Genomic DNA, 25496 nt, shown 5'->3' on the forward strand with positions numbered 1-25496 from the left:
GCAACACCTCACCATGGAGCAAGGAGAGTAGTAGTGGATTAACACTTATTCCTAAGGTTTTCTTTCCTCAGCATGTCTTCAGATAGGAGTAGTGTTGACTCACTTAGTCCTTGCCTGGTCCAGCAACAGTCAGACAATTATGCATTCCTCAGAGACCAAACTGATCAGGAGCCTTGGACATTCAGATCCACAGCATCTGAATGGGCAGAGGCTAAATCTAAAGTGAACTCTGGCTAAAGCCATGGCACCATTCTGGTACTTACAAGACTGGTCCACATTCTGTCTCTTTCCACATCCAATTGGGCACTCTCAACCACATGGCATTTCTGCTAGACAAAAGTCTGCTGCCACTGACAGTAAACTCCATTTTTGATATCTCCTTATGAGAAGTCAAGTGCTATTTCCAATCTCTTCATACAGATGCTACCTCAGTGTGGACTGATGTATGAGGAGTCTGACAAGAATGAGGAAAGGCAAACTGGACACAGCACTATAACGTAAGGCAAAGCTTTTTGGCTGTTCTTGCTGTTCAGTGTCCATCATGTACCGACTCCTTCATGGCTTATTGACATTTGGTATAACTACTCAAGTGCACACATATACACAGGTATACCTACAGGTGTACACGCATTTAAACACAGCTGTCTGCAATGGGTTAATTGTAACCCATCCTATCTAGATAAAGACAACAAATCCCATTCTGTACTCCTTCAGCTATTCTTCCTGCTGATCATGTAAAAGACACAGCAGGGCATTTTGCATCCTATAGCTTGATGCTGTGCAAAATGGGACCACATCCAGAGAATCAGGACGTCTGCTAATTCAGACTAATATATGGGAAACAGAGCTAGCAAAATACTATTTCAGGGAGGAAAAAAAAAAAAAAGGCAAAAAGAAAGCTGTTTTCCATTTATACTACTTCTACACTCCTGCTCTCCTTAGACGGTCCTTTATTGAATTCTTTTCATTTTAGCTTTTCCCACCATTCTTTCTTTCAGTTGCTGCTGCCACATTCCCTGCTTTGTCTCATTTTAACAGTTCTTTCATTTTTAGTCTTCCACCAAAAATGCATGCTTTATTTGCTCTTTTTAACAAGCAGCCTGCAAAAACAGCTGCTTATATCCCTAGTTTTATTATGATTCCAAATCTATCTTGTATCTCTTCCACACTTGTTGCTGCAGGAGCACCCACTCTCCTCTGTTAGTGGCATTCTTAATGATAATAATACACAACAAAAATAGCAATAATAAATAACAATAGCAATAAAAATAACAGACAACTAAATTTAGAGATACTTTCTTGCTTTGTCACTCGATGAGAATCTCTATACTCTGAAAAGCCTCTTGTCCGCCTCTCTCTGCAAGGTACTCTGCAGTTCACTGTGGGCGGCATCTTCCTAAAAATAAATGTCATGATTTGATTTCTCTCATGTTACAGCTAATTAAATTTTGCCACCATAACATTTCACTATTGCAATATGTTTTATTTCCAAAGTATCAAAAAACACTTGGTCCTTTTCTTGCTTCTTTTTCTTGAAAAAAATAAAAATAATAAAAAACACCTACATTGCCTGATCTCTTAGAGGAACTTAGCACCAATAGTCAAGAAGATTAGATAATCTAAGTTTAGCTGGCAAACTGTAGAAATCGGGATACTGAAGTGTAATAAAAGGTCTGTGTCACTACATATGAAAGCACTTAGATGCGAAAATGTCAAGAATAGTGTAGAGATAAAAGGCTGACAGACACAAGATAAGAATCATATCTAGTAAAAAAAAAAAAAAAAAAAGTAGTGAAAGCATTCACATAATCCAGAAGCCAAATCTTACATATAAAGATCTAAATTCCAAAGTTTTGTGAACCAGACATTAAAGAAAACAATTTATACCATCACTCCATTTTTTTCACACTTGTGCCTTAATTTGCATATTTGTGTAAACAAAAGAGCAAAATGAACTATTAATATTTTCCACTTACCTTAAATAAGTGACTGAACCACACACAAAGCCACAAAATGGATCTTATAATCATGGCAGAAAACTAGTCATGCAGTAACTCCAAAATAATTCCAAAACAATCAATAGTTGGTGTTATTAGGAGTCACTAAGGCCAGTGATGCAGATGATCCCTGAAGCTTACCACCAAGGGAATAGGTCATGATGCAAATAGTTCAGCAGAGTAGTCACTGTTGCCAGGGAATACGTAAAAGTCTCCAGAAGTAACACACAGGTGCATTTCCTGCATTAGGTCTTAAAGCCCAACCATTAAAAGGAAAATATGAGGGGAAAAAATGCATTCCTGTTTGAAATATTTTTATTTATTATTACTTTTGCATATCAGACACTGTACACAATGAATAGAGTAGCACATTTTCTACAACATTAGCTGTTGTTTTTTGTTTTTGTTTTTTTTTAGTTGGTTGGTTGGTTTTAAACTGGAAAATGCTTTGTGATGACAATGTATCAAAATTAAATTTGAACTGTAAAAAATCTCCTTGTGACTACTGTCCTGCCTTAAGTCTATCTACTTGCAAAAATACACATTGGAATAGAAAAAAAAAAAAAAAAAAAAAAAAAGGAAAGATGACTTTGCAAGACTATAAATGGCCACAAATAAAACAGTGACAATATATCCCTGATAATTCTTAATAGCAATGCCAGAAAGCCAATGCAAGACAGCTACCGAACTGATGATTCCTCTTTTCTTTCCCAGGGTGTGGGTGTCCCAAAGGTCCTGGCACATTCCAAAGCGGTTTGCAATGAGAGCCTGGAGGCCAGTACAGGAGTGGGAGGATTCTGGCAATATTCAGCCTCCTCCTTTCAAGTTAAATTCTGCCAATAGGGAAGGGGGAAAAGAAAAAGAAAAGGGGGGGGGGTAGGGGAAGAGAAGGAGGGTTCTCTTTATAGTTATATTATATTATTTGGAAATTACTGCCAATAAGAAGGTAGAAAGTGTCTAACATGGATTTCAAAGGATACATGTCTGGAGTATGGACTAAGAAAAAAATCTCAAGAAAGCCTATCAGGGAAAATACCTATGGAGATTGAGTTCCAGTTTAAACTGCAATAAAGTGTGAGCAAAGTAGCACAGTCTAAGCTCTAACAGATTTTTTTCTTATTTGTATTCACTCAGGCCTCTTGGCATTATGACACTTAAAAAAATTTGCAAAACAGTGCAAATGGTGGGGCAATGCTGATAAAAGCGTAACGAATTACTTGTTGTTATTCAAACTTTATGAAAATGATGCTGTTTGTTATTCTCCATTTTAAACCACTAAAAACAAGCTGAAAGATGCTTTGTTTACAAAGCCTGAAATACTGGACATTTTCATGAACACACATCTTTCCTACCTCAACTTCTGCACGTCATAAAGTAAAACAAACACTCAATGGATCTGGATTCAGGTCTCTTCTCCCATATACAAGTACAGGTGTATGTGTTCATTTCTGTAAGGTTGCATGCTTTAATATAAACCCTATATTAAGTGAACTTGTTGCCTTTAATGAATGAGAATGGAGATCCCACAAACTCCATGATTTTTTTCTGGTAACCTGCCATACTGAGAGTGTTAACCAAGTATCTGCTTGGATACAAAGTCCCAATGGACTTAAAGACTTTATTGGTATATGAGATGCCTACATTCATAGTATGTGGATCTTTTTTATCTCAGTGCCCAGCTAGTGCTCATAAAGTCTCAGATTGCAGTGCAATTTAAATATAGCTAAATATAAATGTAGTTCAGCTTTATCCTGGATAGCTAGAATATTGGAAATAGCTGGCATCAACTGGCATAGGGTTCATTATAAGCTAATTTACCTCATTACCTTTTTGTATTACTGTAGCCACGCAATCTTCAGCATCCAAGCTACCACTCAGTCAGCAGGCTTTTCTTGATTTCAGGTATGTGCTCGTAGTTTTCCCGGTACATCATCCTTAATTCTTGATTCTGCTCCTAAAGAATTAGCTCAACAAAGCTGAATTCACCTTCTATGGTGTATGCCAGCACAGGAGACAAGGGAACAAACCCCAAGTCCAGTCTAGCATTTTGCTTTTTCCCTTCTGGATAGTTTGCAATACGTTTGGTATACTGAAACCTGTTGGCTCTTTTCTATTTTTACTTTTTGCCAAGAAAGGCGCAGTTCAGCTTTTGAGTAAGATTACCTCCCTCTTCAATAGAGAATGGCTGGCAGGCATGCACACAGGAAGGCAAGATTAAATTCAGACTTGCATGGAGTTCCATACCATTTCAATTAACTCCCTTCTTCACCACCCCCTCTTTAGGTCACTGTATCACATTTACAAAGAAATAAACCTTCTGCATATCTGTTTGCCAGTTACTTTCACTCATCTCTTTGTTAGAGGAAGCAAGCAAAAAAGTGCTGTCACAGGGCACACTTATCCTGGTTCGCACAATGTTTGTAAGTGCATGAGATTGCTTCTCAGGATAATTCTCCCATTCTTTATAACAGAAGGAACAAAACCACACAAAGCAGTACACACAGAGAAGAGTTGAGGAAAGAGGATACTTGATCCCAAAGTGTTCCCCTATCTTCATTTCATTAGTACTCACATCTTCTTCTATGATGGAAGGAAGAAAGAACAGCTTATATTGCTAAGGATCATAACACCAGCTTCCTCATGTGTAGATTCAGGGAGGCAAGAGGGAGCATTCCTGCAGGTAATTAGCCTTGACTGCTAATCACATCAGCCAAAAGTGATGAGCAAATTAGAGCTTCGGTAGAGTAGTTAGTCTGATGCTCTTCCTAGATCCCCAGAGCAGCATTGATGGTTACTACAATGCTCTGATGCACAGAAATCAGCAATACATCCTCACTAGTAGACCAGGGCTCGCCTTCACAACCCACCCTTCCTATGGAATTAAAGACAGCGTGTCATCCATCAGCTTCTCACTCCACCCCAAGGACCATGTTTCGTTATAGGTCAGGGCAGATACTCAGCTTGATTCATTCCACAGATTTGCCTTCACGCTGCTACAGTACAAACCAAAGAGCAGAATATTTGCTTGATTTTCTCAGTCAACATTTGCTTGTTTTGCAGTTTCTCAGAAAAAGAACGACATTCCACTCATACTGTGAATGCAGTAAGAGTTTGACAGGGACTTACATTCAAATTTGTCTGTATCCCTTGACTACTAACTCTTTTAGACTGTTTTTTCTTTCCGTTTTTTCTTTTTTTTTTCTGTTTTTTTTTTGTTTGTTTGTTTGTTTGTTTTTAATTAAAAAGGGATGGAAAAGGAGGGCAAAAACACCATAGCACGGTGCTTCTACAGAACCTGTCATCTGAGATATTCATTTCTGAAAATAATAGGTAAAGCCTCAGCATACATACCCACATACCCACCTACAATAAAGGCACTTCAATTCAAAAGTTATAGATAGGAAACAAGCAAGCATGGCACAGTTTGCAGCTACACCATCCATATCTGGGTCCTGAGGGAAGTGAGCACACAAACAGTCCCAGCACCCAGTTTTACAGATCTCTGCCAAGTGTCATACTTGAAGCATGAGACTCAAGAGCAGATTCCCTCCAAAAGCCCACTTGGAACCAGGGCTAGATCTCACACAGGTGAGCTGTGGCACTTGCACCTTTCCTCCTTTGTCTCGAGCCCCCAGACCTGGCCCCTCTTCCCAGTGAATGCTGCCTTGCCAACAGACAAGGGGCACAGAAAAGGGATGTCTCACTTCTGCTTTGCAGCTGGGCATCACACCAATCCATCTCTCATTGGGTTCAGCTCCAATATGCAGCATAGTGCCATGTCTCTTTCTTCATCCCATGCTTGATATTTGCATTATTGCGTACATCTGCCGCAGAGGAAGAGAAGCAGGGCCCTTGCTTCAGAGACATCCATGGTCTATGCTACAGCCACCCCAAAAGAGTGAGCTTGCCTAGTCTGTGCACAGAACACACAACCGTGGCTCTCTACTACAATTAAGAAGTTCCCAAAGGGGCAAGGGCTTGCTTTTACAAGTGTTGCATATACACACAGACGTGTTATGGGAAATAGTCTCCAGAAGCTGACAGGGATGGGACAAGCGCTGTCTTTATGTTAGATACACTAAACAGAGAAAGAATCAGTCCCAGCTCTGTCACCCAAGAAACAGACTCTGAAACCTTTCAGACTCTAGGACTGTGTCACAGATGGTAGAAGCCTAAAACAGATGGGATGAGAAAGGACTTGGAAGATGATGATGATCAGGAATGGAACAGGCCAGACAGCAATAAGCAGGCTGTGCGCTGAGGAGGGTCCCTGCAGGATGAAGGCTGATACACAAGTATCTCAATATGAAGCTCAGTTCAGCCCAGCCAACTGTGCTGAAGCCATGAGGGCTGAGGCAGTTGCTCAAAAAACTCCGAGAGCAGGCAACTACTTTCTGTGGTCTGACATTTTAAGAAACTCAGCCTAAGGAAATGGAGAAAAATAAATCCTTCTGAAGATTCTCTTCTCAATCCAAGATGATGGTAGCTTAATTACACTGGAACTTATTAAAGGCTAAGCCTTAAAGAAAAGCAGCCTGGGAGATTTCAAAGGATGGAAACATAGAATTTAATGGATATTACTACTAAGTCCTACAGAATTTAATTGAAAACAGTCACAGGTAGATGTCAGATTCCAAACCACTGGAAGATCAGAGTAATGTGAGTCTACCTCATATAAACATTTACATAAATCAGAGGCTGCTAAGGGATTTAACAATGGAAGTTCTGCGTCAGAAGAGTGGGATTTCCAGCACCTATTTCCAGATTTGTGATTCAGGCTCTCCTACCCCATTTTCTGCCCCCTTTCTCTCCCTGTCACAAGACAGGCTTGCTGTAAGCAGCTTTCTGCCAGAACAAGCTCAGATGATTAAGCTAACTACCTCACAAGGCTCAAGGATTATATCTCCCTCTTTACTGACCCAGAAATAACCTTAGAAAGAAAGAGCAGACCTCGTGGTGGCAAAGGCTGGACACCGGAGGCAGGAAGAAGTGAATGCATCTGAGGAGTTCAGGCTATTCCAGTACCAAGATGATACCAGCTTGTTCCTGGAACACTCCTACCAGTTTTACTAGCAGCAAGTCATACTCATGGGTTTCAGAAAAGACATATTTGAACTCTTCATGTACTCAGGTCATCTGGACACCACACAGACCTTACAAAACATCCAACTGTTCCTCTACATATACTGGAGATTTGGCACTTTCTCCAAATCAAGCACGTTTCTGATTTAGCTAGCTTCCCACCAAAACTAACCCTTGGCAACTTTTTCTTCCCCCCTCCACAGCAAAGGGAGCCAGACAGGATGCCTAGGACTCATTTTCCTGCAGCTCGAGCATGTCTTATACCACAATAAGGTTTCTATGAAGGAACAAGAACATTGTCCCTGCAGCCACATTTCTTCATCAGGATGTTAGTTGGCGCACATTTCTGGAACAGCAGTTGAAATGGCAGTATTTCTATCACTAGTTTTTTCAAGTAAAAAGCCAGTTCAGCATCATTTCTCCCCTTCTTTAAATGCAACACAGTTCATGCCCTTCTCTTCACCTCTACTAGCACACACTGCCAATCTGTATACTTACCTGTAGCATACATATTGACCAACTGAAGGGCAGAGATGGGGTAAAAGCCTGAACAAGACAATCACTTTTGAGTCACAGAACTGACGCATATAGGAATCACAGCACTGCTAAGGCTGGAAAGGACCTCTAGAGGTCACCGGGTCCAACCCCTGCTCAAGCAGGGACACCAAGGGCCAGTTGCCCAGGACTACGTCCAGATGGTTTTTCATTATCTCCAAGGATGGAGACTCCACAACCTTTCTGGGCAGCCTCTGTCAGTGCTCAGTCAGGAAGAGACCCACAGTCTCACTTATACTCAATTCCACAAGCAGGCCTGGTTTTATACGAAACTGGACACTCTAGCAAAGCCCTGATCAAAAGCACTTAGCATTATATGGAGATTTGCATCTCCCAGCCCTGAAGCATCCAAATCCCTATGTGGCATCCATAATAATGTGTGCAAGTTTTACAGCCAAGACAGAGAAGCAAAAGTCTTGTGAATTAAAGAGCTCCTAATCATGGGTATCAAGGGAAAAAAACATGCATTGCCCTAAGAATGATATTGCAGGCCAGATCAGAAGTGCTACCATCTGCTCTCCTTAACTGGAAACAGAAATAACAGTACTTGTGAGTGTGGGGAAAGAGGGAAGAGAGATACTAATACCTAATATACAGAAAGTAGCTCTCCCAAATCCCTACCTATTCAAGGAAACAAACTCGATCTCTCTGGAAGGCCTGATGAGCTCACAGACTGTTAAACTTTTTTACTTTTTTTCTTTAAGGTTCATGCATAACCCTAGAGCCAAGTGAGAGCCACAGCTATAGATTCTGAACAATCACCTACCAGACATGGTACAAGTTAAATAGGACATAAAACCAATTCACCCCTAATTCACTGGCAGCAAATCCCTCCCCAGATCTTCTAAATTCTTCTTCAGCCCAGGTCTTATCATGTCAGCAAGATACACGTTCAAGTGGAAAATATAGCTAGCTTGTGCAGTTCTGTATGCTGCATTTTAACTCTTGCAAAATGGCTTGACAGAAGAAGGGAAACTGCTTGTGCTATACCCAGCCAATCCTATTACAGCCTCTGCAAGGCAGTGTACTCCCACGTCTCAGATAACACACAGATTAACAAGGTTAGCTCTGTGATTGCTGTTGGTACAGGAGAATCAACATTAACAGGTGGGTTTGCTACAGAGAGGGTAAGAATATATTACAAGCGGGTCTGAAAATAGAAAGAAATGGAGAGGAATGAGGAAGAAAACACCTCTGAGGGTGAAAGTACAAGACGCTCTGTGGAGAAGTTATATCAAGCACAGCAGAGCAGGTAAATCAAATCTCCACCTTAAATCTGTTTCCTCTCCATTGTCTGCATTTCGTGTGCATTCTGTTTTAAGTGAAAGGAATAGAGGAAAGACTAACAGACCTGAAAGTCCTGCTGGAGCAGGTCTATATCAAACAAACATCTCACCAGCAAGAACAAAGGAAGAAAAAAAAAAAGTCTTACAGGGTGGTTGGGGGAGAATGGGCCTCACCTGTCAGTGTGCTTGTTACACAAGCTGCTATTGGGGCAGATTTTTAGCTCTTTTGCATTAAGCAATTGAGCAATACTATCCAGCACAGATATCACTGATCAAATGCCATAGTTACAAATCTGATGGCTGAAAGGACAGCCTTCCTGCTCTGGTGCCTGTAGACTGGGTGCAAATCTACCAAAGTAGGCCAATATCTTCCTTATTAACAAAAACTCTCCCCCCTCAGTCCCTGCACTGCTTCATTCTACCTCTCATGTAAAGAGAGCTACAATGCTTTTATTCTCCACTCACTTCATCTCTGCCCTATTTCTGAGGCCCCCTTGGCCCAAGTTTGCATACCTCTGAACCAGTGGCTGCTGCTGTTGTTTTGATCCTTTCCCTGGCTGGTTTAGTTCCTTTATTAGCAGCAGCATGTCTCCAAAGTTAGATCTGTTTCTCTCAGCAGTCTCATTTTGCATGAAGTACATATTACAATTGATTGTCTCCCTAATTAGGGGACTTTTAACATCTCTAGAGTAGAGTTACATATGACTGACAGAGTTCTCATCTCATTTAGTAGCATAAGCATTTATTCCTCCTTTGCTTCTCAGTTTAGGATATTTCTGGCATCTCAAGTTATGCCTTCACTATCTCTAACAAAAATAAATAAATAAAAGCCACACATGAATATCAAACTTCTGTAATAACCTTCCTAATTCCCCATTTCTATCTCCTGTGGTAACTATATAGAGTTTTGGTTCTTATTTTTACTGCATCACAAAGATGTAAGAGTTCTGCAATTTCATCTGAAAGTCCAGTATTTCTTTTCACTTTATGCTAGTTAAAAAAAAAGTGAAGAAATGCCAAAGAGAAAATAAGAAGAAGAAGAAGAAGAAGAAGAAGAAGAAGAAGAAGAAGAAGAAGAAGAAGAAGAAGAAGTCCTTTGGCAGGGGGAAAAGGATGTAAAAATATGGACTTGAAATTTAAAAAGAAAAAAAAAAAGAGAGAACCATTTATTTTAAAAGATACTGCAAATTATTTGTGATACAAAGGAATAAATTATAAGTTTGTTTTTCTTTTTTTTTTTTTTTAAAAAAAAAAAAGCACTGTAGACAAAGAACTCTACTAGCCTAAGGCAGCAAGAACAGCAATTTTCTAAAAAATAAAATAAAATAATAATAAAATATAACAAAATAATAATAATAATAAACAACAAACACAGAAAACACAGGATCCTCAAATGCGTTGAGCCATTTCTTACAGTGCCAGAAGGAAGCTCAGGGATGCTAGTGAACAATAGGATATGCAGAAGAACCATTATGATGCTACAGACCTAGCTACTGTATCCTGAGAGAGGGGCAACCAAGTCTTTCCAAACATCCCAACTTGACCTGGATGCTGAAGGCTTCACATCAAATACAATTCAGAATACAAACAGATTTTAACAAGTCTCAGTTGCTGAAAGCATACTCAGGACTGGCAGGGACAGTATTGCCCAGTTTGGGATCTAGACAGATTTTTCACAAGCTGAGAAATATAGTGAGGGATGTTTGAAAGAAATCAGGAGTGTAGCACCCAATTTTTCACATTTTCATTTAATACAGAAAACACAGGAGAGCAAGGATAAAAGCTTTATATAGTAGAAAATTAGTAGACTTTTCTGATAGTGCATATTAAGATTAGACCTTCATAAAAGTAGAACTAGATAATCTTGAGGGTGGAGGAGTAAAAAAAAAAATCTGAATCTCAGCAGTTCCAAGAGCAATATCCTGCACTCAGGAGCTAACAGCAAATTCCACTTTGAACTGCTGGCTCATCAGGCATTACTAGTGAGAAAGGGGAATTTTCATACAGGATCCTGATTACAACCATGAGGACACCATTCAAAGAGTGGATGGAAATTCAGAATACATCATGCACCCAGGGAAGGAGGTCCTGTTACTTGCTTTAATTTCCTCCTCTCTGTTATCAACATTCGGTGAAAAAGAAAATCCAGCAAGTTTTGTGTTTTTGTTTTGTTTTGTGCCTGTGTATGTGGTTGGTTTTGTTTTTTAAGTATAGGTATTGGCAAGTTTCAAAATGTAATGGTTTAAAAAGACCTAAATTTTGAATGTTTGGAAACAGCTTGATACACTTTCCTCTACTTTACATACTGTCTTCTGGGACAGACTTTCTCTCAGTGACTATTTGTACAATGCCAAGAAAACGTCCCTCATCTTGGTTGGTTGAGTCCTCCTGGCACCTCTGTGAAAGAAATGAAAGCAAGTATCCTAATGAAATCTAAAGTGCCCAGGACATTTATCTATATTCAATTCCCTCCTCCCATTTCTTGGAGGGGAAGGGCTGTTTACTTAACCAGAAGATTACATTTGTTGATCAAAGGCAGAGGGGAATCCTCTCTACCTCACGCACCCCATCAGCATGCAGATTTCAGAGCCCAGCCTCACTGAAGCAGCAGTGTATGGTAACACAAATGAACTACCCCTATATTAAGTCACCAGATGTAATCCTGACAGAAACTCCAAGCTCTTGGGTCCTTCCTCCTCTGATCTCTCTCTCTCTCTTTCTCCTGCCTCCCCCTCCCTTTGCTTTGATGACTTTGACAGCCAAGTTCTTGGAGAGTTACTCCAGGTTACGTGTCACTTTTAATGGGATTCAAAGCTTTAATTCAGAAAGTGGCCACTCTTGACCTCTGGCCCCACTACCACCCACTCTGCCACCCCCCTTCTTTCTCCATCGCCATGGAAATGAATAGTGGAGCGAAAAAATGGGAGCAGGCAAAGTCTAAAGCTTTTCACAGAGCCCCCAAAAGAAAGATGAATGAAACTCATTCATCAGCGAGCAAGAGACCCAGAGAGCAACGCTGGCTGAAAAGCGAGCCAGAGGGAGAGCAGGCAAGAGAGAGAGGCGGACAGAGATAGAAAAGGTTACCTCATGCAGGAAGTTATGTGATTTGAAAAAGAAAAGCACAGGAGGTGTGAGGGAACATAGTCCATTTTCAAAAACTGCAGATTCCACAAAGAAAGATGTTGTTATTTGGGGATGGGGGTTTATTTCCTCAGCCTCTTCCCAAAAAGAATTTCTCAACAGTTTACCAGGAAAGGATGGAATTTCAAAGGGAGAAGAGAGAAGTGCCTGAAAAGAAATTTCAGTGGATGCCTGTTGGATAGGTAGCTCATTTAAAGGAAAAAATAAAAATGAAATTACAAAGCTGTGTTTGTAGTGTTGAAGTTTCCTTAATCACATCTCCTATGTTGTATGTACTTTACCCCCTATGCAAATATCAAGGCAATTTTTAGCACTAGAGATCAGATGTACATAAGATGCAATAGCTTATTCACTTAGATATAGCAGAGATTTTCTGGCATATTCCTCTAGCTTCTACATTTTTCACATCCTCACTACAACGACATTGGCGAATAGCTCCTTCTTTCAGGGGTCTTGAACAGATGCATATTAAAAAAAAAAGTTTAATAACACCATGTATCCCAACATCAGACAAAGGAAAGATGTCCTACTGAATGCTGGCCTACAGAGGTCAAGGAGGAAGCTTGTTGATGCCAGCAACAGAAAGAAAGGAAAAGGGAGAGAAAGGAAAGCCTGAGATGTAACAGCTCCAAAAAGCCTATTTATCTGCACCATCCTGGCAGGTGGGGGAGAAGCATAACAGAAGAAAGGCAAGAAGCAGCAGCAAACAATTCTCTAAAACTAGAATCTTTTACAAGAGGTATTAGATAAGAGAATCCTAGATTATACTGGGATATTCATACCATTAATGACTTCCCAGAATAACCTGTCAAAATTCATCTCAAGCATACCAAAAATTGTGTAGAAGCCAACAGGACAATTCAGGATGCTTATGGGAAGAAAAGCTATAACAGGCAGCCCTCAGTAAGATGCAAATTATTACCTAAGAATGTCTTCCTGATAGAGAAATGATAGTGTAGTTCTGCCAGCCCAAAGATCACCAGTTAACCAGTTAAGTCCTACTCAGAAGAGAGTCTACCTGGAGATTAAGAAATAACTCCTGGAAATAGTTGCCCCTTGCAGAGCGATTACCATTCTGAACCATGAGATCTTTTTCCTCCTTCCTAAAGCTAGTCGGGCATGATTCCTTTCATTCCCTCAACTCCTTTAAAGAGAAAAAAAAAAAAAAAAGACACTATTAAAATAAAAAGGTATCTCCCAAGAGATGGGGATCACTAAACTTTATTCACTGTTAATCCAGTGAACAAGATTCCAAGCTTCCTTGAAGTGGCATTAGCACCTTTACTGACCAGTGAGCTCAGACATAGAGTTAATATTTAAGCTTCAGCTTCTTGATAATCAGTATTACTCTCTATGGTGGCTCATACCCTAGCTGTAGCTAGAGCCACCAGGCAAGGTAGTTCAAGCACATAAGGAGAAAAGCTCACTTTATTTGTGCCTCCACTGACAGCACAGACAAAATCTGCTGGAGCCACTTGGCTCAATGTAAAAATCACCACTACTAAAGAAATAGAAACAACAACTCAGTATACTCCTAGTCTCTTTAGAAATAAGGAAATATATAGATGTCCTGACTTTTTTGCCTCTTCTCCCCACTCCTCTGGCCTGAAGCATCACCTATTCTTCTCTCCCCAATGCCATGGACCTGTCTCTTTGAAAACCAATTTTCTGAAGAGACAAGCAGCAAGAAAGGTCTCTATGCAAAGGTGTTTCTAGTCTTCCTAAATTACTACTCATTCAAGGCATAGCAAAAGTTAGTAGGATAATGCCATTTCATGAATGCAGAGCAACCACTAGGTTCTGGTCTAAAATAACGTGTTTTAGCATAAGAACAGATAACAGTAACATCTTAGTGTTAAATTACTGCCTAAATGATTCTTCATTCTGGTGGCCTCAGGCTAAGGCTTTGAATTGTCTTCAGTGAAGATATCTCTGATCCATCCTTAAATCCCACTGTAGGGAAGTTCAGGTCAGTTCTGTGCCGCACATCTGTTTGTTAAGCAGACAGATTTTGGCAGCAGTAAATTGCACCACAAATGGCTCCACAGAGGTGGGAAGCCTCATTTGGTCTTCAAAGTAACCAACTTCCTACAGTAAATTTAAAAACTTCAGTGCTCCAAACCATGAAGGACACCTGCATGTCATTAAGTACTTAATGCTGAGCATACAGCTTTCTGGGTCACCATCTGTTCCGTGGGAGCACCGGCTCTGGCTGCTGTTCCCAGTTTTGCCTGCTCTAGGGTTTGAACTGTCAGCCTTGGCAGCTTACAATTACCCAAAAGGTAGTACGGATGAATCTTCTGTGTCAGCTATACAAATTCAGAAACAGTGTCCCAAGAGAGAACAATTCAGCCAGCCAGAGTTCAATCAAGTCTGTTTAAGGATTAGGAGCTAATCAGGATAGCTCATAAGGTATATGCCTCTGTTTGTTGTATCTACTGCTGCCCTTCTAATCTCATCAAGATGTCTGCCTACCTGAAATTATCTGGCTCTGGTAATACTTATCATCTGTGTCATTTAATCAAAGTTCTCGCTTGTGCTTGGAGGTTTGCTATCAAGGCAACTATATACAAAAGAAAGTTCAAAATCAACGTTCTTGCCTAACCTATGGAAGTTGTTGAAAAGACTGTAGCAGAGAGCTACCTGCACAAAGCCAGAGAAGAAATATCTAAACTGCAATGGAAATCCAGAATGATTCTCCCTCTGCTCCACAGGAGCAACATGGGATAGATGTGCCTGCACTTTGCCGAAGTTTTCAGCCTTGAGTTTCAGCCCTTTTCAGATTGAGTATCTCCAGATGGTTACACCACATAGATACCATTGTTAAATTAGGAAATGTTAATCACATAGAAAAAAAAGAAAAGGTAATGGGGTCCTAGTGGTTACTGGGGAAGCATGACCTGTACACAAAGCAAAGTAGAAGAAATGAGAACAGAGGCTGCTCAGAGATTGGGGAACTGATGCAAGCTATAACCGCTCTCCACATCACAGGTTTACCTGCTTTTTGCCATGTGTCCTCCCCACCCAAGTTGTATTACACATGAAAATCCAATTCAAAGAAGTGTACTTTGTACAACAATGCAGTATTCTATGGGAAAGAAATGAGCAGGTTTTTCCCCATTTGGGAAAACCTTTTTTGGGATTTGATCTTTCAAAAGCTTCCTAAATAAAGCCAACAATTTATTATAACTATCGTTGGTTTTTGAATTGAACTAGACTTCAAAGCTACTAAACTCTTTTATTCTTCTCAGTGAGAGGAAAGCCACCATTTCTTCCAACTCTGGAAACAAAACTTGCTTATCCACATGAGTACAATTATATAAATAAAAGTTCCACACTCCCATCAGCAAAGGAAGCCAATAAAGCTGAAACCTTCCTTCTCGCTTTCCTGAGTCTTGCAAAGCCCAGAGGATCTATTTACCCCTGCACACCTTGCTCATTCCCCAAGTAAAGAGTAGGTAACTAATAGCACAGCCACTGGCAAAGATACTCTTCTCTGAATTCATTTGATTTTGTTTGTTTCATTCTAAAGAGGTAGACCTTTATGTAGACAGATCTATTTCACCTTAGATGCATGCCTTCATTGCTTTATTTACAGAACAGGCTTAATTTACAGAAAGTCCAAAGAATAGCAAGACAATGCTTGGATAAAAAACATTTGTGCTGAAGGACCAAACCTTCAGAAATAAGGGCTATAAATAAGGCAGGGTAAGAAAGGGGGTAAAAAGAAATAATAATAAAAATAAAAGGAGAACACAACTCCATCTTTTGATGGTAAATGCCCTCTAATCATGGCCCTTCTGGTTTTAAAATGTACGTTTCCCCATTCGCTTTGGTTTTGACATTATGTTTGACTGTATTCTACATCTACAGCAATTGAGTTACAATTTGATATGATAAAAGGCAACACATTAGTTGTTACTTAAAACATGTTGCAGCCTGTATATGAAGTAAATTGGCACCTAAATTGCAATATTCATGTATTACAGTTAAAATTAAAACTCCATTATTTGATGAAGCATGTCACATTTGCCATCTTTTAAAACAGACTTCTGTTCTGTTGACCTGCCCACATCTCATCTCTGAGCACATGCAGAAAAACTCTCCTGTCAAGTCAAAATAGGTATTCTTGGGCAAAAGCCCCAAATTAGTTCCTTATGCCAATCTTCTGGAATCCATAACCCGCATTTGCTGCCTACTTTTCATAAAATGAGGGATCCACCGCCTTCCATGAAAGCTTTCATGAAATTATCATCCTGCATCCCCATCATCTACCCTGTAAAACTGAAAATTAGTTTTTAATTTAATTTTTCCTATCATGGCTTTCTCCTGTAAGTTAGAGGCCTTCTAACTTGTTATTTTTCTTCCTTGAAACATATTTATAATGTGGTTATCTGTCCTTCTCGAGTCCGTCAGATGGATTAAGCTCTTTAAGCCACCAAGCAAACTTATTCCAGCTATTAGGTTGTTGTAGAGCTTCCCCTCCCCCCCCTCCCTTTTCATTTCTTTTCCTTTTGCACCTTTTGAAAATGTTGACACTGATTCAAAATGCATTATTCTGGTGTCTTTCAACAGCAATGTCTCCTTACTCTGGCCATCTCATGTATATGCCTAAGAATCATTTTTAGACATTTCTCCAGAGCACTACATTCAGAACTCACATGGCCATGCCTACCTCCTATGACCCCTAGAAATCATTTTTAGTCACTGCTTTCCAGACATTTTCCACTATGTGACTTTCATTCATTCATTCAGACCTAGAAAGGACCAGATCACACAGGGCTAGGACACCTGCATCTTTATTTTCAGCCCTGAAAACACAACAGGGAAAATGTCACCTATCCCTGAGACACAGACATAGGCATGGGAAGGAACAGGTGGAAAAAGGCTCCCTGCCCTTCCCTGGCAACTCTCCCCATTTCCAAAAAGGTAGATTGAGGACTTCAGCAGCCTCAGGCTGTTAATAACAATGCCAGTGCTCAGTTAGTAATGAGTTTTGCAACATTTAGCATTTTCCTTACAGCATAAAGTCTAATTCTTCATTAATGTTTAAAAGAATAAAATAATATTTTTATTTCAGTCTTCATTTTTAAAGAAAAATACTTGGAAGTGTGACCAACGGGTTGCATTTAAATAATAAAAACCTATGTAGAAGACCAGAACAAAGGATCCCATCATTGTTTTGGATTTTCTTCATCTAGTGATTTTTAGGCCAATATCCTGACAGGAAAGGGGGAGGAGTGGGGCTGTCAGTACTGTATTCAATGAGTATAATTACTCTGAATTAGCGCTAAGGGGTTTAGAGAAGAAAAAAAAATACTATTCCACAGAGTTAATATAAAGTGGGCTTTCATGTACATACAAACCCACAAGGAGTGAGCTACTGCCTGCTGAGAACCATTTGAGAGCCAGGGGATTGATCAGACTCGGCCAGCCCTTTGCTTAAGAAAAAAAAGCTGCAGTTGTGAATTACTGTAAAGCAGTATTCACATGACTGATGGGTTTACCCCCACCACCCCCCCAACACATTTGTTTCAAAGATCCATTTTGTCTTCTGCGCTGATGGTGTGAATTAACCCCTCTCACAACGGCTTGGCTGGATCCTGCAAAAACAGTCCAAGGCCTAGCAGCTCGATGAAGCTTTTATCTTATGTAGTTGTGTGACTGGGAAAATTGGAAAGAGATGCTATTTAACACCCAGACTTCTGAGGAGCACCATAATATCAGCCTTCTCAAATAGTCTGCAAACCATCTGCCATCAGACCTGCCAGCTCCTCATCTTTCTGGAGCATAATTACTGAAGGAGCTCTGCTTCTGATTTCCCTTGCTGTCTGATACTCCAGCACCCACTTGTCCTTACATCCCAGGGAGCATAAGATATATTTCCACTTCTTGCCTTTTTAGCCCTATTTGTTATCAGCCCAGATCACATGAAGCTTTTAAAAAGCTCCTGAAATCTCTGAAATGGATAGTATGACACAAAGATAGATTTCCATGGAACCCTGATCACACACACCTGCTTACAAACAGGCCCACTCTATCTCAGCAACAGATTATTCAGTCAGAAATAAACTGTTTATGACAATGCAAACTGCCCTGTGCTATTCCTGGTTCCCAGTAAGACTCTTCACATATGAGTATGATTTCTTTTCCCTTAAAAATGGGAAAGAAGAAATGTATATGTATATAAAATATACACGTATATAAAAGAAGAAAAATGAAACAAACAAAAAAGTATTAAATGCTATTAGTTACATCAAGATGCATGCAGATAAGTGAAATGTAGCCTTCCCACACACAACCCCATAAACTCATATCACATTATATCTGCACCATTTCACTTGTCTTGCTCTGGACTTCCACAAAACTGTGTGTCTTACCCCACAGCACCTCTGCATTCACAGTCCTGTCCTAGCTGCATGGAGGAAAAAAAGGAAGAGAAGAAACGATGCATTGCCACCCCAGTTATCTATGTCACAGCTGTACTCCCTACCAATGCATGACCAAGATTTCTTAATGGCTTCCTGCAGCATCCTCTGCCCCTGCAGTGCAAGAGCCCTCCATCCCAGCCCAAGCACAGTTGTCCAGTGGTTTTACAATGAACATTAGGCTGGGGAGCTCCTCAGGATGTCCTGCCTTGGTTTTGTCAGGGCACATCGTGGAAGTTTTCTGTCCTCAAGCTTAGAGTGCCTTTTATCTCTCTGCTTGCACAGTCCTTTCTTTGGTACCATCTGTTGTGATAGTTAGGGTAGATGTCACAGGAATCACAAATGCCAAACCCAAATACTAGGAGATATCTCTGCTTAAAAAAAAAAAAAAAAAAAAAAAAAAAAAAAAAAAAAAAAACTTCAAAAGGGACAGATGCTGATGTAGTACCAAACGTCACACACATTCCAGCCACTACAGACTTAATTCTCACTTGAAGATGCAAGTTTTCAGGCCAAAACTTGTCATGTCTGAAAGCACCCAGTTGCTAAGTTAGTCCATGTGCAACAAAGTTATCAGGGACCAATAAAAACCAGTACCAGAGCTCAGCTTTCCAGGGATAAATGGGTTAGTGGTGAATGCTCAGCATCCTCTACAGCCTGCAGTAACTGCTGTCAGACCTTCTCCTGCTATGCAACAACTTTGTTTCCAAATTTTATACGAGTGCATTTTATTTACCCCAAAGGATGGCATGTTTCATTTCTCTGAGAAGAACTCTTTCAATTTCAGTGGATCTGTCCAATTTGTCAAGATCATTTTGACTTTTACTGCGCTTGTGACCTCTGTTGCTGTGATTTGCAAGTTCTACAAGTGTACCTTCTGTTCCCTCAGGCAAACAGGGAAAAAGGAGAATTAGATCAATGGCCACTATTCTGGGACCTCACGGAGCTGCACACTGCCTGTAAAACACACGTATTGAAAAGCAGCCCTTAAGACAGAGTAATGAATTCTCCTTGAGCCAGGGGTAGCGCTGGGCCAGCAGGGTACACGAGCATTACCAGTGTGCTGATATGACACCGCCATGCTAACAGAGTCGTCAGGTCCCATGGACACACTGTACAAAGCTTAAGGCTCACTCCTGCACCAGGCCAGCAGTCTTTTGTTTTTTCTGTCAAAAGTGTTTCCACCCAGCTCTGGCCAGGACACTAAATTATTCTCTTCCCTCCCCCACTAAATCCCCTAATTGTGCAGCCTGGTCCAGCAGCAACAGCAGCAGAATGTCAAACACAGGTGTGCTATTAAGAAAGGTCAAGTTATTTAACTCCCAAAGCCTATGCACAGTGGAGTACCATTAAATGTAGACTCGTTTTCCTCCACATTCAACCTAAACAACAATTTACTTTAAAACAGAAGCTACTTGTCGTCACCTTGTGGGCTTTTTCATTTGCCATGTTCAGCAGCAGCACAGGCAAATGATTTAAAAGCATCATCAGGAGAAGCAGCAGGTTAACTCTAACCTCACTTAGCTTCTGCTCCTGCTGATACTTTGTGCGCCCCAGCAAAAGCGGTAATGCATTTAGAGTCACATGGTGACAAGCAGCACTAAGCCCTTGTGTCCGTTCATAGCATCCTGCATAAAAGCCACTTGAGCTCATCAAGAATAAGAACGAGCTCTTTCTTAAGCCCAGCCCAATCCAGTTAACAGGCTTATATGGAAATGCTGAGAGACAGGGCTTACAAGTGGCAATGCACCTAACTTGCACACACTGCTTTACTGAAAATTAAGAAAGACAGTAAGTATGCACCATCCAGCATACATTCCAGTTCATAACCCTTTTCTCTCTATATATCTCCTTCTGAGATCCTTTTCTCTAAAGACACAAATTTAAGAAAAAGCCCAAATGACCTTTGAGATTAACAATCATTGCTTTAAGTCTTCTTCCAGTAGCAGCAAAACCAAAAACTCCTGATAAATACAGCAGCACATTTCTGCCATCCTAATCAGTTAGCCTTCCCTTCCTGCTCTTGGCATGTACTTGTGTAAGTTGATTGACTTCTGCTAGAGATGCCAGCGTGCACCAAATTAGAAAGAAGATGCACTGAGGCTCTGAGATTGCTTGTTGTGACATTAGTTGGTGATAACATACTATTGCTGAATCCATCTGTGGACAGAGATGCAAGCTGGGGAAGAGGCTTGTCCTGACAGTCTTCTAAGGCACTTCAGGAGGTGCCTAAACTCTGCCCCCACCACCACAACCACAGAACATATGGGGTAGCTCCAATATGAAGGATACAACTAAAGATGCCTGCCATTTTGAAAGCCAAAGATTTGCTTTGGGATTCATTATTGAAAGGGTAATATACTTAAAGTACCTGTAACCTTAAAACCTCAATTTTTTCATAATAGAAATAAGGGGTTAGGAGGGTGGATACATCAATTTTTCCCAGAATATGGATAATTCTAGGAATTAAATGAAAGACATTTAAGAAGTATGAGTGTTACTAACAGAATTTAATTTAAAGCATTCTCCAGGAGATGCAGGGAGACTAAGTCAGCATCAGATTAATTGAACACAGCCAGACTTCAGGGAAAATGGGTGGTTTTCACAGGATATTCCCCCTCTGACAACATACTTGTTTTCAAATAGTTGTCCATTTACCACAGCTGGAAAGCATCAGGGCATAAAATTAGATATACATGAGCACAATCAGCTTGCATTTCTGGTATCACAGCTTCCTGGAGCACAGTTTGCTTTAGTGTTAATCAAAAAAAGGCAGTAACAAAAAGTATTAATGACAAGCTATACAGCCAATCCAAATCACAATAAGCCTATTTGATATATAACATTACAAATAAATAAATATGCATATAGTAACTATATATTTAATACAGTTACTTTGATAGACTTTAGATCAAGCCTTTAGCTGAAATGCTTAAGGGAGGGTCATTCTAAAAGTAAAAAAAAAAAAAAAAAAAAAATGTGCAGTCTTGAGCTATACACTCTACACACCTCCCCAGCACATAACAAAAAGACTGTCTGAGTCAGAAGTATAAACCTACCTTCTCACGCTCTCTACAATGAGCATTTTGTTGCTGGGAGGTACATTAGGAGAGTGTTTCCAACTACCATGTTCTGATCTACCATGGTAGAATACAAGCCTCCAACTCAGACCAGAGATAATCGATGTAAAATACACAGTGATCTAATGACGATGACATTATCATTTTATGGGAATGTGAAAACAAGATGATTTCAATAAATGATTTCTTGTCAGTATAACCAATTCTTATGGTGGCAGCTCACTTGAAGCTTACAGAAGAAAAGTTAGTCACAAAAAATGGAAAATAATTGACTCAGGAACTGGGCTACATTTTCACACTGATTTCCAAAGGAAGAGAGAATAGCCACAGTTACGATACATTTCCATGGTATGCAAATATAGGATCCTCTCACAATTCTTTGAAATCTTAACTTAGCACATTATTATGGTGGATATTATGCTTGGGAGGTTGTTGCCAGTCCTAAAAGAACCAGACTTCAAGCACAGCATTTGAGAGTCACTTCCTTCTGTTCCCTGCAAGCCTTCCTCTAATAAAGTATGCAAGGACTGAGCACAGATATTCTGAAAAGATGCCAAAGTGCAGTCACTGATGATACTCCTGGTCACTCAGAGGGAGGAGGGGAGCAATTTTTGAATGAATTTATTCACTCAAATATCCTTAAGAGAAAGAAAATGGAAATCCAACACAAGGGAAACTAATAGAACAACTTTGACAGGTGAGATGTAAAATGGAGAGTAAGAGGTCCAAGAGCAAGGTTGAGGAACAAGGAAGCAAATACATAGTGACAAGTAATAAGGCATTCTTTAAGCACATGGGAAAGCAGAACTCTGGAAGAGCTGGTGGGTCCTGCAGACTGCTGAGATGCAAAAAAGTCAATGGGGGCAGAAAATGAGATTGCAGAGAATTTAAATGGTTCCTCTGCTTCAAATTTCAATTGAAAGCAGGGAAGAGAGATGCAAGACCTAAGGTTATACAAGCAAAGAACTTGCCAGACAGAGTTAGGGGAAATAAAATAAAACAAACTCCTAGAGAAATTTGCTTGTGCTAAACTGCATTCCAGCACTAGGAGCTAGAGCTGTGAAAAATCCGTTAAAGGCAGATGTACACCTGCTAGCCTGAAATAAAAACCCTACAAACTATTTTTCACAAGGATAAATCATCCCTCTCTAATCTGGAAGAATAGTCAGGATTCTTAGAGGATTCTTTATTAGATATAAATTGTTTGGATTTTCAAGAAAAAACTATTACGATACCTTTGTAATCATGGGATAAGAGATAAGGTCCTGTTACTCTTAAAATATTAGTCAAGCAACTGAGAATCCCATATTAAGAACAATAACTTCTTCATACAGAAGGGGGCTGGCTGGTAATGACCAAAAGATCAGCCTAGAATCAGTGTTGTTAAGTGCATTTCTGAAGCATCTGATAGAAGGAATGCAAACCAAGGTAACAAGTTGCACTACTCATAGAAAACAATGATTAGTCTATAGTATGGAAGCCTTTGTCCTCTCAACAACCCAGGCAACTGAACAAATACCAGAAAAATAAAATAAAAAAAAAATCACCATGGGCATCAAAACTAAGTGGAAAGAAAAGAAAAAAAAAATATATATATATATATAATACACATTTACATGCCACTATATACCAATGATTGCTGAATTAACTTACATTATAAACATCAAAAAAGTCCCTGAGACAAAAGATGACATACCCCTGTGCTTAGCTCAAGAATTATTTCAGAGTAGACAAATATTTATAAGAGCTTTTAAATTTTTAAGCTGTAATATGGAAAAGAGTTTGACTACAGCAATTATAATGCAGTTCTGGAATGTCAGGATACATTTCAGATACATGTGCCCACTAGATAAGGATATGAATTATAAGCACTCTTAGAAATAAACAATCAAGTAGTCTACTGATTTATAACTTAACACGGGGCCACAAAAGGCCACTGAAAATGAGAAACATAGGAGAATGTGTAACATTTATGAAAAATGACCTACTAGACAGTTCAAGTAGAAGAGAGGTTAAAGCAAATCGTAGATGGTGTTATGGAAGTAAGGATATCAGATACACAGGAAATCGTAATTAAGATTAAGAAAACCTTAGCTACTGAGAGTTATGGAAATACATCTTCAAAACAAAAACAGTTGTTTTTTGTCCATGGGGATGGTTTATGTTAGGGGGAAAGATTTCAAGTCTATGCTCATTTAAAGTTATGGAAGATGAAAACTACTTGCAAATAGTTTTAAACAGTCCACATAAGCCCTTTCTACAATGTGACCCACACTCTTACATCCATTTTCATATCTTGTGCAATTGGCCTACTACTCCTCACAGGACATAACCCATGCCTTAGGAAAAAAATCCAGATCTATTCCACAGTTTTTATTGCTGCAACAGAAAGAAAACAGCAAACTGGGATTGGATGGGAACCAGAGTATGGAAACTAGAGAAGTAGATGGGGCCCTGCAATGCAGGCAGCTTACCTGGGATCAGCTGCTGCAGCTTGGAACTTCTGCTACTGCAAGAAGATCTGAGTAGAAGACATATAAATTAGATTTAAAGGAAAACAAACAAAAGAGGAAAAGCACAAGTATCCTTCATTTCAGAAAAATCACACACAACCATCAGGAAGTGAAAACTATACATATTCTACACTAAGGGTCTCAACCTAACATTGAACCAAAGCTAAAATGCATTTTGCAAAAGAAACTATGATCGTATGGGAAGAAAAAAAAAAAAAAAAAAAAAAAAAAAAACACACAAAGAAATCCCAAACACTTTGTCCTGTGGAGCAATTGAAAAAGAAAATGTGCAAGTCTTTGGGGAAAAAGTGAATCAAAATTTCATTTGTATTAAATTGTGTAATTATAATGAAAATAACTATAAATCATAATTACAAACTATTAAAATTTACATGTAAGTTATATTCTAATTTTAAAATATCTACTTTGAAAGAAATTTAAGCTGATTAGGAAAGGATAAGTTTCAGAAAATGCTCAGCTTTTAGTTCATTGCCTATCGATGTACATTATACTATTCTTTTTGTTAAAAATCGTGATCATGAAAATGCCAAAATGAACAGCATCAGCTGCACATCATGGGGCATCATGAAAAGCTTGCTGTAGATAGCATATCTGTCCCATATATGCTTTGATTTCTGGTTTTCATTCCCTCGATACCCATTAAATACTGCAAATGTTCATATATGAACTATATTTTCACTGACTTGGAACAGTTACTGAATTCAGTAATCAAGAATTCCTATTTTGATAGTCCTGATGTGAAATATTTAAGCTTCAACTTTTCTTGACTTAGACATGTAATTTACACTTCACAAACTTCTCCTGCTCTGGTTTTTTTTTTTTTTGTTTGTTTGTTTCAGAATTCCCTATTTAAATAAGATGAGAAATTCCCACCTACTTGAGAAATCTCAGTTGGCAAAGTCCTATCTTGAAGTAGAGCCTTATTGCACATGCTGAAAGTGTCAATACCGAAACAAGTGAACTTGTCATTTATAGTATGTATTGTGCAATTGGAAAGTCTTAAGTTAAATAACACATTTTAAAGATGCATCCCTACAGTTTGGAAAGTTTCTCCAAACAGAGAGGCACTTCTGATGTGGGGCAAAGCATCTACACATCTAATTATTTTTTTCTTGTATAAAAGTGTTCAGTCTACATATCCACTCAACCTACTGCTGTGATTAGCACAAGAAAGAGGTTCTCAGTTATATACTTCCTTGTAGGTATAGTCATAAATAATTCAAACTATAGTACATAGCAATTAAATGAACTAAGTGCTTGCTGTAATATGGTACACTTGGTTTTCAGTCTTTTCCTCGTATAGCTGTATTCAAATTCCAGCCATTCACAAGAGCACACACCCTTTGTGAAAGCCAGCACAGATTTCCTGCATTTGGGCTCAGAGAAGCAACCA

The 25496-nt window shown here is 39.4% G+C and overlaps 1 protein-coding gene across 3 annotated transcripts in view; it reads right to left on the reverse strand.

Moving 5' to 3' along the window:
* The window catches only part of PTN (pleiotrophin), a 70556-nt gene that overhangs the window by 35965 nt on the left and 9095 nt on the right, over nt 1–25496 (reverse strand). Inside the window, exon 2 of one of the 3 annotated variants that reach the window (XM_084533143.1) lies at nt 24044–24090. The exons of 1 other annotated variant lie outside the window; for it this stretch is intronic. The gene's annotated coding sequence lies outside the window, so the exon portion shown is untranslated. Of the gene's footprint in view, nt 1–3823; nt 3952–24043; nt 24091–25496 lie in introns of all 3 variants that reach the window. One more of the 3 variants, XM_084533142.1, reaches the window with a different exon arrangement.

Source organism: Aythya ferina (genome assembly GCF_964211825.1).
Source record: "Aythya ferina genome assembly, chromosome: 1".
NCBI lineage: Eukaryota > Metazoa > Chordata > Aves > Anseriformes > Anatidae > Aythya > Aythya ferina.